The sequence below is a fragment of the Sciurus carolinensis genome, chromosome 4 (assembly GCF_902686445.1).
Source record: "Sciurus carolinensis chromosome 4, mSciCar1.2, whole genome shotgun sequence".
Classification (NCBI taxonomy): Eukaryota; Metazoa; Chordata; class Mammalia; order Rodentia; family Sciuridae; genus Sciurus; species Sciurus carolinensis.
The window spans coordinates 33,173,026-33,186,840 of record NC_062216.1 but is presented as its reverse complement, the minus strand read 5'-3'; positions in this window follow the sequence as shown (position 1 = coordinate 33,186,840).

Genomic DNA, 13,815 nt, shown 5'->3' with positions numbered 1-13,815 from the left:
AGCTTTCCATAAATCTGTGTACTACTCTGGCAAAGAGTTTTGCATATTACTAGTAACACTGTTATTTTCAGAAAACAGTCTGAGACCATGTGAACCAGTGGGAACTGAACATGAAAACATTTGAACAAGTATTTGTTTTTTTCCTAAAAAGAATACAAAATTATTCTGGATAAACCAGATGCATAAACTTTTTGTCCAAATGCATTCACATTCTTTTTCTGGGTCTAAATAGCTTTAATACAGTTTATTCTAATACAAATGAGAAATCAAATCCAACAATGAATTAGGAAGGGATAAGTTGCCTTTTAATAAGGCTAATAATCTATCACTGAAATTGTTACCCACACCATCTTTCATACCATCTCCTGTCTACCCAGTACTGCCTCATAAGTCACTCTCAGTTCTGTACTTTTCTCAGTATTTCCACTGTCTAACCTAAGGAAAGGAGCATGTTGCCTCCTATCCTATGTTTTCTTTCAAAATTCATTTTAATGGCTTCCTGATTTGTAAACCAAACCTCTCCAAAAACATCCTGATGCTGTTACCAAATGAATGTTATAAGGCTGAACTGGAGTATCATTAGGATTATCAGCAAATGAGGTCAAAACTGTTATGAGCTGGGATCTTCTGGGAAACTGAGGCACTACAAAGACCCTCCCTTCAAATCCTAGTTCTTACGATCAAGTCAGAAAAATTTTGGACACGTCACTCAGAATTAACAGGATGAATTAACAGGATGAAAGGGTAAAAAAAGGGAAAGGGGATGCTCTCAATGGAGAGAGTGGGTCTTCTCAGAGAGAAGGACAGTGTGCTCCTCTTCCACTCCAGTTTTATTGGGGGTCCCAGAGAAGTTTCCAGAGAGTCCTACCCAGATCCACCTCTTGACTTTTGACTGACAGCAGAATGACATCAGAACTTCAAGTCCCCACTGCTTTGACAACTCTAGGTCCCTTTGGCCCATGCTGATTGGTTCAAATAGGATTCTTAACCATAAATTCTTACAGATTTTATGGTTAGGAAGAATTATCCTTATCTCCCTGAGTTTTGGGATCTGGTCTATGAAAAGGGTCACCAAAGTCTCTCCCTTCAGGGTAACTTGGGTTCTTCCTTTCAATATTTTTTAGGCCTACATTTCTCCTGAGGTAACAGTTTGCTGAGGAATGTGACATAACTTGTCCATTTAGGCCAGGCAGGGCTGCAGGTAAATTTCTTTCTGGAAAAGAAAGCATTTGGGGGTCAGCAGAATGGCCCCATTTTATAGAATTATTCTCTTAACCTTATGTTCCCACCAGTCTGTTCCTTAACAGAAATCATTCCATACCTATTTTTGGTGGTATTATACTTCTTATTATACAAAATATATATCTAGCATAAACATTTCAGCTAAATTAAAAAAGTCACTCTGAATCCATATATGTATGCATTCATTATTTTACACTAAATATATATTAATATTCTTGTGATAAAAAATTAAAAGATTAAATTATGACAGTTGACATCAATATCTCATGAATACAGGACACTTAAAAAGGAACAGCATATTAAATCCCCCAAGATTAATTAAGATAAACTACCCAACAATTAATAAAACAAAAAAAAATAAAATTTCCATTTATAAAAGTATCACAAAAGCTTTTCTTCATGAAAGTTTGGTGCAAAAGAATCCTTTTGTCAAATGTGATTTAAAAAATTTTAAGTAGAATATTAATAGTGCAAGTCATGCACTGAAAGAGGAAGAAACTATGAATGTGAATCAGTTTTAAAAATCTCTGATGATGTAACATACAACTATGAAATAGCATGTTAAAAAATGAACTTAAAAGAGATTTTCCTTAAAATACAAATTAATATAAAAGACTAAGGGAAAAGTGGGAACACTGAGTAGTTCAATAACTATAACTATAAAAGCTATTCCAAGAGTGATTAAACACCTGCACCTAAAAGTCAGCAGACCCAGAGAATTTTTATTGGTTTCTTATTAACCCCTTTCATAGAAGAAATAAATCTTGTGACAGTTCAGCTAGCATAAAACATGGACTAAAATAGGAAGCTGAAACTAAGTAAGAGGTAGTTAGAATTGCTATAGACCAGTTTTATATACGTCTCATTGGAGACATTTCAAATGAAATTAAGAACACCAGTACAGCGCTACAGTAAAATGACCAAAAATGTTTTATTGTAGCCATTCAAGGATAGTTTAGCCTTATAGAATATGCTATTTAATTCAAAACTATAAAACAAACACAAAGGAAAAAAGAAATCTAAGAAATGACAGAAAAACTGGTAGTGAATTAGATCCTTGGATTGTATACAGGGATTAGGTATGAGATAATGGGATTTTTACCTCAGATAAACCATGCAGAAAGTGATAAAGTAATACAAACAAAAATAGAAACATAAAAATGAAGAGAAAGATTGGAGCTTGAATTGAAATGAAATTCCCACATTTAAAATTATTCTGAAAAATAAATAAAATAATGACAGTTATACAAAATTCCATTCTTTTCTGCATAACTGTTTTAGATATTGCTGAAAATAAATCAATGATCTTTAATTTATATTTGAGTATATTATTCAGTGTGCAAAACAGACAAGTATGTAAAGAAGATTTGGGACTTTTTTTTACTCCTCAGGGATTTAAAAATCTGGAGAGCACATCCCACCAGTTTAAAAAAAAACAAACAGATAAACTGTAAATTCATGATAAATCATGAATCTGTAGAGAGATGAAATCACAAGATAAGAAAATTATCAAATATGTGGGGAGAGAGGCAGCTCATGGGAGATGGGCTATGAATACCTGAATTTCTTGAGCAGACAGTCAAATGCAGATAAGAAGAATTAAGTTAGAACAGTAGATATGTTGTTTGAGGTTTAACCATAGGAGAGGAGAGAGTAGAGGAAATGAAACCTGGGGAAGGTCACACATGCATTGAAAGACTGGAACTAGTACCAAGAAGGCTTTGATTGTGGTGCAAGATTTGGGCAGAAGAAGTGCAGCCACTGGAAAGGTCACAAAACTCTCTCTCTTCCTGCCCTGTTGGGTTGCTAGGGTGCCATAACAAATATTATAGACTAGAAAGATTACATAACAGAAGTGCTTTTTTTCCCCAGTTCTGTAGGCTAGAAATTCAAGATCAACATGCCAGCAATGTGAGTTTTATTTTGAGGCCTCAGTCCTTGGCTTAGAGATAGGTAGCCTTTCACCTTATTTTCACATGGTTTTTATTCCATGTGCCTATGTGGGAGGGGAGTTGTTTCTGGTGTCTCATTCTTTTTATAAAAACACCAACTAGTCCTTTTAGATTAGGTCTCTATCCCTGTAACCTCAATGAACCTTAATTAGGTCTCTACCCTTATGACCTCACTGAACCTTAATTATATTCTTGAAGGGCTGTCCCCAAGTACATCACATTGGAATTAGGCTTCAACATGTGAATTTCTGAGAACACTCAAGTCTGTAACACTCTTCCATGAAATAAACACCTTAATCATTGAGCTAAAGGACAGTAATCACTTTGCCTATTTAGAATACAGTGAAAATTCATTTGAAGATGGGAGAAATACAATTCTCTGTCTCTGGTGGAAAGGCAAGAATTCATGTTGGGGCTAGTAGTGTATCTGGAGGAATGGAAGGAGTACTTGTAAGAGTTGTACCCCAAGAACTCAGTGCCAGTGTGCCTGTCTCAATCACGCTTCACAGTGGCTTATTCAGAATATCTGATAACATGTTCAAACTGACACCAGGAAGCTTACAATCTTTGAGTAAATCAAACAGTATCATCTTGCCATGATAACTGTATCTGACTGAGACTTTTGCCCAAGGAAAATATAAGTCTGTAGCAGATATTGAGGCAGCAGGGCAGGGCAGAGGAGGGTCCTTCTAGTAAACTAACTCTACGCTAAATGCAAGTTTTCATTTGAAGATACTAATACACCGAACATATTTCTAGTGAAAAATAGCCATGGATCAAATTCAACTGTTGAGTAGATTAGCAGAATTCTTCATATCGCAGGCCTTGCAGTAGAAAATGCATGCCAGTTTCTAAAAAAGTAAAGTTGTGCATTTTTGTCTCTTCTGTAACAGAGAACAGATCCAGCTTTTATCAAAAATTATGAAGCATAAGAAAAAGCAAGTAAAAGCAACACACTCCCCAAAGACAAAGAACAAGGATCAGGTGTGAGATATGATGGCACTATTTTAATAGTAAATTTAAAATAACTATCAGTAATGTATTAAAGTGCTAATTTAGAAAGGTGGAAACATGTAAAAGCTACTTGAAAATTTCAAGAAAGATGTAAATTGTAATAATGGACAGAATGCTAGAAATAAAAATCGTAAATGGCATAGAAAATACATTTGACAGTGAGGCAGAACATCATAGCAGAAGCGTGTGGGGGAGGAAGATGGCTCAGGACATGATCAGTATGAAGCAAAGTGTGAGACTAAGCTCAGGTTATAAAATATGTACCCCAAAGGCATGCCTCCAATGACCCACCTCCTCCAGCCACATCCTACCTTCCTATAGATACCACCCAGTTAATCCTTATCCAGGGATTAATACACTGATTAGGTTAAGGCTCTCATAACCCAATCATTTCAGCTCTAAACCTTTTTGTTTTTCTCACATGTGAGCTTCTGGGAGACACTAATGAAAGATAAGTTATTTTTAAAAAATGGTTCTTAATAATAGATTCCTTTTGGTGCTAGTTTTAGGTTGATAGGAATACAGACTTACCTATAGTGATTAAGAATATAAGAATTGTCTTTCTTTTCCTGGTGTCTGATAGGGAATCACATTTCCAAATGGAATTATATGCTGTGTTTTTAGGCAAATTTTGATAGGACTAAAAGATTTTATGGTATGTGCTGATTCTCAGTTTCCTTTAGCTCACAATAATCCTGTGCCCAAATGGAGTATTTTGTGTGGGGTATTCTGATCTGCCACAATATAAAACCAACTGGTAGGTAGCCTCCACTCATTGATATTAGTTTGCTGGGGAGAAATACCACACCCTGCCATCAATTAGAGAGAGGGTAGGACAACATTATTTATGGGGTAAAAATTAGAGCTTAAAGAACAAAGTAATACAGTGATGTGAAAGAAAGTGTCCAAGTTAGAAACACCAAAAGACCATCCTTTCATAAATGTGATAAAAAATTTGGCACAAAATATCCCAAATATGTAATTCTGGAATCTCATACAATGCTTGTAGCAATCTAGTGAAGCACTAATTTTTAAAAAATCAACTGATTTCTTTGTAAAGAGAAAACATATTTTCTTCTTTTACTTATCCCCAGCTCTCCAGAGTCAGACTGGGAAATAACAACCTACATTCTTGGTACCTGTATCTGTGGAAGTAAGACAGACTTTATTCACCATGAATTCTTACTTGAGATGACTGGTGCCTTCCTGGAAGTCCAGCGTACAGGATGTATCATCTACTCTCCTGCCAGGACTTACCTACTGCCAAAGTCATCATGCTGGGGAATATTGATGAGAATATTTACCAGCAAATGTTCTGGTCTCAGCAGCCAAGACAAGAGATAGAAGTTGGAGCAATTGATAGACCAAATGTTTGGGAGGAAAGGTTAATGAAATCTTTGGGGGAATAAGGGCATTGGAAAAACTCTGATTATTCCTGAAACTCAGTAAGGTCATGTGAATTCCCAGGGCTGTGTACAGATTTAAGCAAAATCTGAGAAGACCTTAAACTCTCACTTCCAGCCAACCTCAGGGTTCACACAATGAGAAAATGAAGGCTAAAATAGGATTGTAAACTGCCTCTTTTAGTATTGAAGGAATGCCCCAAAATAAACATAGAGTTCCTCAGTAAAAAGCAGAAGAGTTATTTCTTCTAGGAATTCAAGGGAATTTCTGCCCATTTGGGAGCTAACTGCTAGGTCAGTGAAACAGTGACTTCATTCTACTAAGATACAAAAAAAAAAAAAAAAAAAAAAAAAAAAAAAAAAAAAAAAAAAAAATTAACACTAGTATTCTTAAACTCTTCTAAACAATAGGAAGTGACATTTCTGACTCATCCTATGAGGCAGTATTATAATAATGGCTCAGCCAAAGACATCACTGGGAAATAAAATAATAGACCATATTCATTATGAATATAGAAGCAAATATCCTCAATGAAATATTAGCAAATTGAATCTACTAGCATTTTAAATGAAAATTTATATAATGGCCTAGTGGGATTTATTTCAAGAAAACAACTTTGGTTCAACATATTATAAATCTATACAATAGCATTAAAAAACAAAATACTGAAGAATAAAATTGACAAAAGTAATACTAGACCTCTCTAATAAAGTATAAAACATTGCTAAAGGAAATTAATGAATGAAAGACTTTTTATGTAAAGCGATTGGAAGACTCAATATTAACATTCCCCAAATTGATCTATGATCCTAACATTCAAATAGTACTGTCTTTATTAATACAAATAAACTTCAAAGAAAAATCTTGAAAAATAACAAGTAGGAAGGACCCAAATTCCTAACTACAGAACTTATGTAAAACTTTAGTAATAAAATAGTGTGGTATTAACATAAGGAAAGACAAATAAGTGTTATAAAAATTGAGAACCCAGGAATAAACTCATTTCAGCAACTAATTTACAACAAGGGTAATAAGACCATGTACAGGAAAAAGAATAGTGTTTTCAATAAACAGAACTGAATGTCCAAATGCAAAAGAGTGAGTTTTGATTTCCACTTAACATCATCTGAAAAAGTGTATGCAAAATGAACCAAAGATATACATGATTAAAGCAATAAAATTCTTAGAAACAGATTTAAATATCTGTTACCTTGATTATGCTATGATTTCTTAAATAGAAATCAAAGCATAACAATAAACAATAGATTTCATAAAACATAAAATCTGTGAATTAAAGTACACTATCAAAAAAGTGAAACATCTACCCAAATATTGAGAAAATGTATTTTCAAATCATATATCTGATAAAGATTTATTATCCATACTATAGGTAGAGTTATTACAACTCAACAATAAAAAAACTATTTGAATATGGATATTTTAACAAATTCTTTCAAAGAACATATACAAATACTTATAAGCACTTGAAAAGATAATGCATCTATTCATTAAGCTCATGAAAATTGAATACACAATTTCACAACCATTACTTGGACTATAAATAAATCTTAAAAAGATAACAAGTAATAGAGGTGGTAGAAAAATCAGCACCTTCATATATTGCTAGTGGAATGTACAATAGAAAAACCTCTATGCAAAATGAATTGTGTGGTTCCAAAAATATTAAATACAGTTGTAACATATAACCCCATCATTAGATTTGTAGGCATATACCCAAGAGAAAGAAAAATATATTGCATTAGTTAGTTTCTTGTTGCTATGACAAATACCAGATCAGAACATCTTAAAAAAGAGGTTCCTGGTTTCAGTTTATGATTGGCTGGCTTCATTTCTCTGGGCCTGAAGTGAGGCAGAAGTATTTGGTGGAGGAAAGCTACTCAACTCATGGCAGCCAGAAAACAGAGAAAGAAAAAAGAGGAGAGGAGAATAGGGAGAAGAGAGGAGCCAGAGACATAATATAGTCCCCAGGGTCACATCCCCAATAACCTACTTTCTTCAACCATGTCTCAACTGCTTTTAATTTTCATCTCATTCAGCAATCAATGGATTAATCCACTGATGAGGCCAGAGCTCTCATGGTCCAATAATTCTCAAGATCCCTAACACTGGACATTCCCACATTGGGGACCAAGCCTTCAACACATGAGTCTTTAAGGGACACTTTCTATCCTAATCACACCAAAATTTATACATAAAAGTAGATAATGATTCATATTCGTTCAAAATTGGAAATGACCTAAATGTTTATCAGCTGATGAATGGAAAAATAATGGTAGCATATCCTACAATGGAATCTTATTCAGTGAATAAAGGAGTAATATTGAAAAATGCTATAATATAGATGAGTTTAGCATTATACTAACAGTTTAGCCATAATCACAAAGGCTAAACTATTTAAGAACAAGTAAAAAATTATAAATTAAGGATCATTTCTTTAATTTGTAGTGTACAACATATTTTTAAATAAACATATCAATCAATTATTATTGTCTTTATTAATGAAACTTGGGATTTTTATTTTAAACCATTTAAAAATTACCAAAACATATCACTCAGTATTTTATATAAAATTATATAAATTAAATTTTATATGCTTATAACATATCTAATTATAAAACAATATGATTATATAATTACATAAAAATAAATTTAAACTTTTGAAGTCTTTAATACTTTGAGTTCCTTTTACCTAAAGAGTTATGATATACCTCTGCATTATAGCAGTATTATTTCTCAAATTTATATCTCTCAATGGAAAATTTATATTTGAAAATGTTTGGTTACAGAAAGTATTGTTTAATCTCAATTGTGAATACTAACAATTGTTTTTCAGTCTTAACCTATTCAAAATCAGTGTTCCCAGATGAAAAAAGTAAGGAAACTAAATTCAAATGCAGGAGCTGCAGAAGTTTTCTCTTTATTTAACAATGAGAATTTGAGTAGAGGAAAACAATGAAATAACAATTGAAAAAGTGCCCAGGACATGTGTAGATACGTGTTTATGGGAGAAGTACTCTTAAGTACAGGTTGAAGTGGCCTATGTATTTTCATTGTTGATGGGGGGTGCTAAAATACATCGTTTTCTTCTTAAAAGGTTCTTAATGAGTCATTGATTCAGACAACTGTAGAGTGGATTTGTTTATAGGTTCAGACAGTGTGTTTAAGGACAGTCTCAAAGTAACTGTTTTTCTTTACTGAATTTATCAAATTAATGACCTCAAGTTTTTTTTTTTTAATTAAACACTATTTCCTGGCATTTAAGAAAACTGAAAGAATTGACTTTTCCTGTTGATTTTTGAGTTTTATGTTCATAGTTATTGTGCAGTCAAGTATTTTCTACCCTTGTATGATATTTCTCAAACATTACACCATAAAATTCAAGTAATTTTTTTAAAAAATCTGAGCCTTTTCTTCAACATTTGCTCTTTCAACTATTTAAATTTTACTTTTAATCTTCAAGAATTCTATCCAATGACATTTTGTAATCACTTCTATTCATATTAATTTACTCAACAAAGAAAGTGCTTAACTAGTAACTTGGTTTTTAAGTACTTACAAAATGTCATGTATGAGTTGCTTTTCTGGAACTCAACATGGTCTTTTACTTGATTAAAAAAAAGTTCTTTAGCATTATGGTTAAGTCCTTTGGCTGTTTTCACCACATTCTACTTAACCTTTGTGTATGATATTAGATTCTTAAAAAGTCTATTTTTAAAATATAATTGATAGCAAACTATAAACCTATACATAGACATACATGTATATATAGATAGATGTCTATATAGGTATGATATGTACATCTAAATATATAGATACATTGATATGTACATATTCACTATACATCTCTATATGTTCATACATCTATACATCTAATATATATATTTAAATAAGAATATTTATGCTACCTTGTATATTATTGTGAAAAACAACTTAGAATACTTTATGTAGGATTCAGAGACCCTTAGAAAATTTTATAGCTTGTAAAGAAAAGTGACACTGTTGATTCTTAGATTTTATGCCTATTTTCCTGTATGTATGCATGTATACTAATATATAAAATTGATATCAATATCATCTTCGATAACTAGGTATATTTTATTTATTTTCTATATAGATTGACAATGTATCAAAATAAAGATATTATAGATTTTAGATGGACAGTTTTAGATGGAAAGTAATAGAATATATTATAAAATTTTATTTTATATAAATGTTTTGAGTAAAAAAATCAGTGATTTTACTGACTTCTTTGTGTTATAGAAGCCTTTTCATTCTGATCCTTCTCTATTCTGTGTCTCATACTCAATTGTTTAATTCATATTGACATATGAGGTTATTTGTTTTTGCCAGCAAACTGAGTCTGGTGAGTGGATTTATCAATCATTATTCTTTCTTGTCATCAACACAGAAAAGTAATCTAATAAGTAATTATGGATAGTTATATAATCTCTAGTATGGTCTACAACCGTGCTTGAAGACTACATCTTCAGAAATAATGTTTCAGACATAGTGCAGGACTATAAACACCTTACTATAGTCGCTAGAGTACAATTCACCACAGCTTGATTGCATCTTTATTATTATTTTGGCATGGAATTCCACTGCTAGAACCACAGATTTACTTGCTTTTGAAAATTAAATGAGCCCACCTCCTTACCTGTGAGCCAACCTCTGCACATTCTTGGTTAGTAAACTGGGTGAGGTGAAGTAAGTTAAAGTCACTTGCCTATAGTACAACTGCAAGGGATGCTGGGAAAGTGAGTATCTGGAATCCATTGGCTGTGACAGAGACAAACAATATGGGTAATTGTCCAAGACAGTTGGTAAATTTATAAAGTATAATGTTAGAAAAAAAAAATTAAATATATCCTGAGGTAGCAAATTTATTTGAATAAATGTTCATTAAAACTTTTTTTAATCAAGTAAGGAAAATATTCTGTTCTTTGCTCTTATTCATAAAAATGTTTTGTGCAAACAACATAATGATGATAATTTACACATTATATGTGAAATAGGATATTACAACAATAGCAAATAAAATATATTAATAAGACTATTAAACAACTAATAGGCATTTAGAACTATATTATAGTTGTTATCACGTGATAGTGATAGTTGGCTAAAATGATACAAGATATTGCTGTGCATAATCTCACCTGAGTGTGAGGAATGATAATGGTTAGTAAGGAGGGTGAGGACAGAAAGCAGTTAAATAAAACTGTTAGCTCAATTGACTGAGTGTAGTGAGCTACTGGTAGTCAAGAAATAAAAGTCCAAGTGTGACTTTGTTTGGAATTAAGGTCTTTACAGTTATAATTAAGTTAAAGATTTCAGAATGAGGGCTTTGTGCATCCAGGGTCAGGCTGAAATTCAATGACTGGTGTATTTATAAAGGAAAGGAGAGGTAGATTTGATAGATGCAGAGAAGGTGGCCATGTAAAAATGTAAACAAATATTGGAGTTATGCTGGCATAAACTAAGGAATTCTTGGAGTCAACAGATGCTGGAAGAGCCCAAGATTCTCTTCAAGAGCATTTAGAAGGAGTGTGACTATGCCAACACCTTCAAACTTCTGTTCGCAGAAAGTATGATAAAATGAATTTCTACTGTTTGAAGTCACCAACTTTGTGTTAATTTGTTCTATCAAATGCTACTAAAGGTTTAAAATAGGATAGTATTTGCCCAAGAGAATTTTTTTCTACTGCTCTTTTGATGGATGTGAGAAAAAAACCTTTTTATTACTAGCATTCACATGAACAAATGATTGATAATTTTTATTCCTTAGGGTATGCTTGTACTCTTCAGTTTTGTTATGTATCTCATGTCTACTTAGTTTTGTGTCACTTTATAACAATGAATAGTCAAATAGATTTTAAAAAATAAACTAAAGAGTAGTTTTGAAACTTTATTGATATAGAATTTTAAAATTCTTGAATGATTTTTTAAAAAAGACTGTTGTGACTAGGGACATAGCTTAGTGGTAGAACACTTGCTTAGCATGCTTAGGGACCTGGGTTATATCCTCCTTATCTCCAGAAAATAAAAATAAGAAGAAAGAAATAGGTGTATAAAATGAAAAGTGAGAAATGAAAAATTGAGAAAGCTTTAAGATGGAATAACTTGAAATCTATTTCTATGAATAGTTGCAAAGTGACTTTTAAAATAAATTTATTATGTTTTTCATTGTAAAGTAAGTATTGAGTATAAAGTGTTTGTGCTCATTTGGGTGTTTATATGGTTAGCAAACAGCAATAATAAAAATCAAAAAGAATTAGAGAAAGTAAAAAAAAAAATAATGAAAATGAAAACCCATAACTATAATGGCATAAAAACTGTTTTAAACATTTGGATTTTCCATACAGTAACATTAAAGGTATCTTCATTCAATGTTGATCTGATAGTTATCTTGCTGGTTGGATTGGGGAAAGGCTGGTTGAAATGCACCTAGGACCTACACCTAAAAAAACGGTATATAAAATACTATCCATAGTAGGGATATATATATATATATATAAACTGGATGGATTAGAGCACAGCAGAAATATATTATAAGGAAATTACCACAAGGATATGAAAATTACACAAAAAAGAAAATCATGTAAGATTGATATTCCCATTCCTAGTTTGTCTGATTGAAAGAATAACAAGATGGTTGGCATACATGGGAATACTGAGAAACTGAGAAATTTTTACCTATTCAGTAAATAGTTCTCTTTGACAGAACCAGGAAGGAGTTGCAAAGCATTTAACAGATTAAAGGTCTCCCCCCAATCATTAATGATAGCCTTCCTGACACAAGTCAATCATGCTAATTCCCATTCAGATTGATAATGTAGGCATCTGAAGGTGCATCCCTTCCTGCAGCACCTCCAAAGAGTGTCTGTCATGTATTGTTTTAAGGGGTAAAGAGACTCTTGCAGGGGGAGAAGGGGTCTCTTTTTGTCTGGCTTTGATTTCAAAACTTGATAAGAGGTGAAGGATAGAAGTATGTATTCTCTGTGACAGGTTGTTTTATCCTTGCCTGCCACATTATATTTCCATTACCAAGACAAAATCCTTCAAGTGGTGGTCTGAGAAGAGCAGGGATGGAAAGAGTAATTGGTTCTGAATGGTAGGATGGAGGTGGGGGCTGTAGTATTTTTATGGACAGAGGATATCAGAGGATATCCAGATTTTGTCTGGGTTCTGGGAGGTAAGGCAGAAATAGGATTGCTATTTAAGCTGCCAAGGGAACAAAGAGGAGATTAATGAATTTACCTTATATGTTCTATTGCCTACCCTCAGTGGAGAAAACATCATTTATCTGATGTGGGATGGAGTTACAGAAGTTAGCTAAAAAGAGACATACATTGGCTATAGTAAATCTCAGGGTTGATGACCTTTTGTTAATCTAAGACTCGGTTCTAATATTTTTTAGAAAGTATTTTTAAGCATTTGTGAGAATGAAATATACTGTTAAGAGATTTCATGGTATCTTGTGCATTGTTATAAATATTATATATTATCTGCCTTATTAAAATGGAAAGCTCTAAGAAGTAGAGTTTTAGTCCTTCAGCAAAATAGTCTTAACATATGGACTTTATCAGATCATCAGATTATGGTGTTCTGTTGCCTAAAGTAGCAAATGTACATTTCTGAAAAGTTATATCCTTTGTCTATGGGCCTCAGCCTATTCTTCCTTTAGTATTTTGGAATTTCTTCACATTTTCAACTCCTCTTTAAAATTGGTTTCACTGTCTGGTCTTCATTAATAAAAAACAGGATGTATTATAATAGTCTTTAGACATCCCCTTGCTTCTAGTATATTACTCCTTAATATCTGCTTACCTTAGAAATATAAATTTCCCAAAATCCTCCTTGTCTTAAATTTTATCCCTGTAAAAACAGAATAATGGGCCTGAGATTGTAGCTCAGAGATAGAGCACTTGCCTTGCATGTGTGGGGCACTGGGTTCGATCCTCAGCACCACATAAAAATACATAAAAAATAAAAGTAACTATACACACAATTTCAGAATGCTCTAATAAAAAAAACAAAACAAAACAGAATAATGCTCACAATCACAAGCTGGAATTTAGGACCTTCGTACATTTGTGCAAACATCTTACTCACCTCTTTGTTGCCATCTTCACAATCCATTTTTAATAATAAAGCTCCTTTTAGGAATTACACTATCATTTAC